Raw genomic sequence first — 6,766 nt, 5'->3', positions numbered from 1 at the left:
TAGGCGCTTGCCACCACGCCCGGCTAATTTTTTGTATTCTTTTTTTTTTTTTTTTTTTTTTGAGACGAAGTCTTGCTGTGTCGCCCAGGCTGCAGTGCAGTGGCCTGATCTCAGCTCACTGCAAGCTCCGCCTCCCGGGTTTACGCCATTCTCCTGTCTCAGCCTCCGAGTAGCTGGGACTACAGGCGGCCGCCACCTCGCCCGGCTAGTGTTTTGTATTTTTAGTTGAGACGGGGTTTCACCATGTTAGCCAGGATGGTCTCGATCTCCTGACCTCGTGATCCACCCGTCTCGGCCTCCCAAAGTGTTGGGATTACAGGCTTGAGCCACCGCGCCCGGCCTTTTTGTATTCTTTAGTAGAGACGGGGTTTCACTGTGTTAGACAGGATGGTCTCGATCTCCTGACCTCGTAATCCACCCGCCTCGGCCACCTAAAGTGCTGGGATTACAGCCGTGAGCCACCGCACCCGGCCAACTTGAGCAATCTTTAAAATGTTAGTCCTGGTTGGGCGAGGTGGCTCACACCTGTAATCCCAGTACTTTGGGAGGGTGAGGCGGGCAGGCTGCTTGAGCCCAGGAGTTCGAGACCAACCTGAGCCACATAGCAAAACCCTATCTCTACTAAAAATATGAAAATTAGCCAGGTGTGGTGGTGAGTGCCTGTAGTCCCAGCTACTCAGGAGGCTGAGACAGAAGAATCGCTTGAACCCAGGAGGCAGAGGTTGCAGTGAGCCAAGCTCGCTCCACTGCACTCCAGCCTGGGCGACACAGCAAGACAGAACTCAAAAATAAAGTTAAATGTTAGTCCCACGGGGCAGCTGATCCACCAGTAACAACCAGGGCAGAACTGTGCCCAGCACCTGATCAGTTCAATTCAGGAGACTCTCCACCTGAAGCTTCAGAATGGGGAAACAAGGAAAAGGGACACTAATGTCAAACTTGAGGCCCGCCTTCAAGAAGCTTAGCATTTCACCCCTCGGCCAGAGCCAAAGCTTTGGGTTTTGAGCAAATTAGGAAAAGACACTTCTTCCACAAGATATCTTTTTCCATCTGTCATCAAAGTGTCATAATATGCTGATTTCGTTAGAAGATATTTTACTCGAGGTCGGCCAGAAAACGATCAGAGTTACTATGCCTATGAAGTAAAGGTGCCCCCTTAGATGGGAAGCGGTTGTGCAGTACACAACCTGCAGAACCATACGTTAGCATTCCCTGCTTGGCAGTCCGGTCCCATCCCTTCCATGGCCCTCATATCTCTGCTTCCCCTCCCTCTGCCTAGAGCCCTCAGACCTGTTGGAGAACAATCTCATTTACCATTTTATGTATAACTCCTTCCTGTCAGCTTTTTACTCCCCTCCCCCTGTAGACAGCAGGGATTAACGATAGGTGAGAAAAGGCTGATGGCCCCATTTAGGGAAGCACAGGAGGAGGTGGGGAGGCCAGACTAGTGAATTCCAAATGCATGAGTATCCACGGGCCAGGGGATGATCAAGGAGGTGTGAGGGTTAACAGTGCGGGCCTTGAAGAAATGCCACCCACCAGCTAGCTATGAGCTGCTGGGCATGCTTTTAGCCTCCCAAAAACCTCATTTTCCCTTCTGTGAAACGCTTATCATTGTAGGCCTGCTGGGAGGATTTCAGAAATGATATGAGTGAATGCTTAGTGCACGGTAAGGGCTCAGCACCTGTGAGCTACTGTTATTGCTATTATCAGCATCATCAGCCCTGGGACATCTGCCCTTCCGCCTGTCAGCCTCCAGGCAGCTCCTGCTTTAAACAAAATTGGGACACTCCAGATTTCTAAAAGAAAACCACATGGCAGGGAGGAGGGCAAGTGCTGGAGGGAGAAAGGATTACTCACTTTACCAAAGTACCCACTACTGGATAAATAGAAACACCCAGACTGCTTTTAAACGGGGTTGGTTTTGTTCAGGGGACATTGCTGACATGGACTGGAATGTGTCCTCTCCTGCCCCTGCCGCTGTGTGTTGCTGGCCAGCCTCCCCCACATCTGGACCCCAGAAGCCCCAAGAATGACCCGGTGCATCCAAGGAGACACAAACCCGACTTCAGGGAGTGACAGAAACACGGGTACAAACCTCAGCCCCGCTGTTTCTGAGCTTCTCAGCCTTGGACTTCACACTGAGCCTGGCCCCCAACTCCAACAGAAGGTCACCAGAGCACCTGCCTCACAGGGCAGGGTGTGGGGTGGGGGGCACGTGGGATGGTGCATGTCAAGCACCTGGTGCTGATGGTGGTGGTATTATCACCAGTTGGGAGAGTTTAGCCCAAGGTAGGGGGTGTGAGACGACACCATGGCACCCATTTCCCATTCTCCACATCCCCTTCCAGCCATGTCCACACACAGAATTATGACATGGTCGTCACCTCCACCTGGCCAGAATATGGTAGCCTACCTTTTCGACAGAATAACCAAATGTATTTTTTTCATAGTATTGAGAGGTGACAATGTGCTAGTAGCCCTCGCTGGCTCTCTGCGCCTCCTCACCCTTCGAGTCCACTCTAGTCGCACTTGAGGAGCCCTTGAGCCCACCACTGCACTGTGGGAGCCCCTCTCTGGGCTGGCCGAGGCAAGAGCCGGCTCCCTCTGCTTGCGGGGAGGTGTGGAGGGAGAGGCACTGGTGGGAACTGGGGCTGCCCGCAACCCTCCCAGGCCAGCGGGGAGTTCTGGGTGGGCGCCAGCTATGCCTGCCCCACACTGGGAGTGGCTGGCCCAGCGTGCCGCCACCCCTGGCAGTGAGGAGCTTAGCACCCAGGCCAGCAGCTAAGGAGGGTGGGCCAGGTCCCCAAGCACTGCGGGCCCCACTGTACTGCGCTTGAATTCTTGCGGGACCTCAGCCGCCTCCCCGCCAGGCAGGGCTCAGGACTGCAGCCATGCCTGAGCCCCATCACCAGGGTGGGCTCCCGCATGGCTGGAGCCTCCCAGGCGGGGCCCCCTGCTCTGCAAGGCCAGGCCCCACCAACCACCCAAGGGCTGAGGAGTGCCTGCGCGCAGCAAGGGACTAGCAGACAGCTAGCGGCCTGGGGGCAGGATCCACTAGGTGGGCTCCCTAGTTAAGCAGGGACTTGGAGAACTTTGGTGTCTAGCTAAAGGATTGTAAATGCACCAATCAGCACTCTGTAAAAATGCACCAATCAGCGCTCTGTGTCTAGCTAAAGGATTGTAAATGCACCAATCAGCACTCTGTCAAAACGGACCAATCGGCTCTCTGTAAAATGGACCAATCAGCAGGATGTGTGTGGGGTCAGATACGGAAATAAAAGCAGGCTCCCCTAGCCAGCAGTGGCAACCCACTCGGGTCCCCTTCCACACTGTGGAAGCTTTGTTCTTTTGCTCTTTATAATAAATTTTGCTGCTGCTCACTCTTTGGGTCCACGCCACCTTTATGAGCTGTAACACTCACTGCGAAGGTCTGCGGATTCACTCCTGAAGCCAGTGAGACCACGAACCCCCCAGGAAGAATGAACAACTCCAGACGCACGGCCTTTAAGAACTGTAACACTCACCGTGAAGGTCTGCACCTTCACTCCTGAAGCCAGTGAGACCACAAACCCACCAGAAGGAAGAAACTGCGGACACATCTTAACATCTGAAGGAACAAACTCCGGGCACACCATCTTTAAGAACTGTAACACTCACCACAAGGGTCTGCGGCTTCATTCTTGAAGTCAGAGAAATCAAGTACCCCCCAATTCCAGACACGGTATTACATGTTTCATTTAGAACAGGGGTGTCCAATCTTTTGACTTCCGTGGGCCACACTGGAAGAACTGTCTTGGACCACATGTAAAATACACTAATGACAGCCGAAGGGCTTAATAAAACAAGGTCTGTGCATAATCTCATAATGTTTTAAGAAAGTTTACAAATTTTCTTAGTGTTGGGCCGCATTCAGAGCTATCCTGGGCCACATATGGCCAGCAGGCCACAGGTTGGACAAGCTTAAGAATGAAGTCAACTGCAAGTATAAAAGGATACCTGGACGGGGTGTGATGGCTCACGTCTATAATCCCAGCACTTTGGGAGGCCAAGGCAGATACCTGAGGTTAGGAGTTCAAAACCAGCCTGGCTAACATGATGAAACTGTCTCTACTAAAAATACAAAAATTAGCTGGGCGTGGTGGTGCATGCCTGCAATCCCAGCCACTTGGGAGGCTGAGGCACCAGAATCACTTGAACCTGGGAGGTGGAGGCTGCAGTGAGCCGAGATCACTGCACTCCAGCCTGGGTGACAGAGCGAGACACTGTTTCAAATAAATAAATAAAAGGATACCTGACTGAAAGTGGCTGAAACAATAAATATGTTTAATTATCTCATGTAACAAGTCACCAAGTCATCAACAAAAATATCACTAAGGTTTGTTGTTTTAACTTTTTCGGTAAGCCATCACCTTGTGCCAGCTTTGTGTCCTTAAGCCTTATCACCTCAGCTCTACAGCCTGAGATGAAGAAGGTGAGGGCCCTGGTTCTTGATTTCTTCCCCCTTTTTATATAAGGGAGCAAGACCCTTCCCAGTATCCTCCCAGCAGACAGCAGACGTCCGCTGAGATCTCCAGGGCCAGAATGGGTGACCAGCGCTCCCCTTACCCAGTGGTGACTAGGGGAAATGGGATGTTTCTGCGTGGCTTAAACCTGTCATAGTTATGCCCTGAGGCTGAGACAGGGAATCAGAACAAAGTTAAGTCAGCAAGGAGGGGGAGTGCCTGCCATTTTACTTGACAAGAGCCCTTCACTGACCCAAAGAAGCAGCCCGGGCCCAGAGAGGTCCACTACGCGTGACTTTGTACCAGGGCCAGGGTGCAAACCCAGCCCCAAGGCCCAGTAAGCTCTCCCCACTTCACCATATGGCTTCTCCACAACAGCAGACCCTAAGCCCAAGCCCCCAAGGGAAGGAGCCCCATCCGAGGACTCTCTGAGCTTGACACAGCCATGATGTGGACAAAGTCTGCCAGGAGAGGGCCCCTTGTGCCCAAATGCGCCTCACCCACCTCCAGGCCCACAGCTGAAGGAGCCAAAGCACCTCCTGTCCCTGGCAAAGGCCTGGCAGGGGGTCAGCGGGAACCCAGAGCCTGACAAACAGCATCTCTGTAGCCGCCTGGACCCTGGCCAAGCTGCCTCATTCCCCAAGGCTGACCTCATGTTTCTGAAGAGCCTCAGGAGCCTGAGGTCTGTGAGCTGCCTCACAGGGTTCAGTTCTGCTGCCAGCAAAGGAAATGGCCCAGGCTGGGGGCCATGAGGAGAGGTGGGAGCACAGAACCCAGGCATCCTCCCCACCGCCCACCCCGGTCCTGCCAGAGCCCTCAGCCTGTGCCAGGCAGACCCCACTCCAGAAGAAACCAAGCAGCACCCTCTAACTTCTGAGGTGTGGCCCATGTCCGCCTGTCTTCTCACCTCTGCCAGATACCTGAAGAAACGTTCACAGACTGGCTATTTCCATCTGTTTCATTCCAGACTCCTGGAAGGTGAGCAAAAGGCAATGAGACTTCTTCAGAAGTGCTAAGAACATCTCTGGAGTCGGTGCCAGCACCTCAAAGAGCTAGAGAGCTCACAGCCTCACAGCCAGGCTGAGGCCTGTGCCGGGTGACTAAAGTCATTGTTTATTTAACGCAGAACTGGGCCAAGTGCCCACACTGGCCTTTCTATGGTCACTGAGAGCAAAGGCTCCCAGGGTACCGAGGCCCAGCGTGTGCTCCAGGACAAAAGCCTTCATGCACTTGGCCTCCACTTCCCAACTTCCCTTCTGGGTCAAACATCTACTTACCTCGTCTAGTAGTCAAGGGGAGCAGCCTGGGGAAACAGCACGTGGCGAACCCCAAGATACACTTACTCCTCCACCTCCTTCTGGGGCATCTCCATCCCAGCTCCACTTCCCACACACCCAGGCTGCAGGTCCCAGCCAAGGTGTTTGTTCCTATTGTTATCTCTTAAAAGTTTTTATTCTCCCCATACAACCACAAGGGCTGAAAACCACGTGGGGAGGAAAGAAGGCCTCTGCTGCTGTGCCGTCGCCTCTCTGGCCTGACCAAGGGGGATCAGACACAGCAGCTGGCAGTTTTAAACTTTTCCTGCCAAAGTTATTCTCAGAACTGTGGCTCCCCATCTTCAGAGCTTGAAAAGTCTGCATATCTTGAAAGGATGCAGGCTGCAGGGCTGTGTGAACCAAGTGGAATTTTCCATTCATAGAATCATCATCTTCATACCACTCTGGGGGGCTGGCGTTCTCGTGGTAAAAGTTCCGAGTTCAGGGTCAGCAAACCTGCCAGGCTTCTGCAGGAGCCCTGCGGCATGGAGGCTCTTTTATTTATTTTTGGTGGAGAGGGGGAGGAAATAAAGGAATGACTTTCTACCTTGCATGCCAACACAAACTTGGAAAAGGAGCTGGGTTGGCAAGTGCTGAATATTACTGCCTGGTTTCATGACTTACATCAACCATCAGGGGCTAGGAGGAAGAGGTCGCAACATGGATCTTTAACCCCTAACCCAGAGAGGCAGCCAGAACAGGCCTCACTTCACTGCTTCAAGTCCTTTTCCGTGCCTGCCAGCCAGAGCCCTGGATTGCTCTTTGAGGGCAGGGGCCCCAGCCAAGGCCATATCGCCCCACCTCACTTCACTTCTTTCCAGCTTCCCCTGTAGTTCTGCCTTAGAGTTCTGCTGATGCATGCACAGACTCATTGTCTGAGTACCTTGCAGGTCCAGGGTGTAGTGAGAAGGCCACCCAGCCAGGAGTAACAGGACCAGAGTCTTA

The sequence above is a fragment of the Colobus angolensis genome, unplaced genomic scaffold, assembly GCF_000951035.1.
Source record: "Colobus angolensis palliatus isolate OR3802 unplaced genomic scaffold, Cang.pa_1.0 Scaffold75, whole genome shotgun sequence".
NCBI classification, from domain to species: Eukaryota; Metazoa; Chordata; class Mammalia; order Primates; family Cercopithecidae; genus Colobus; species Colobus angolensis.
The sequence above is the reverse complement of the archived record's forward strand: the minus strand, read 5'-3'. Positions refer to the sequence as shown.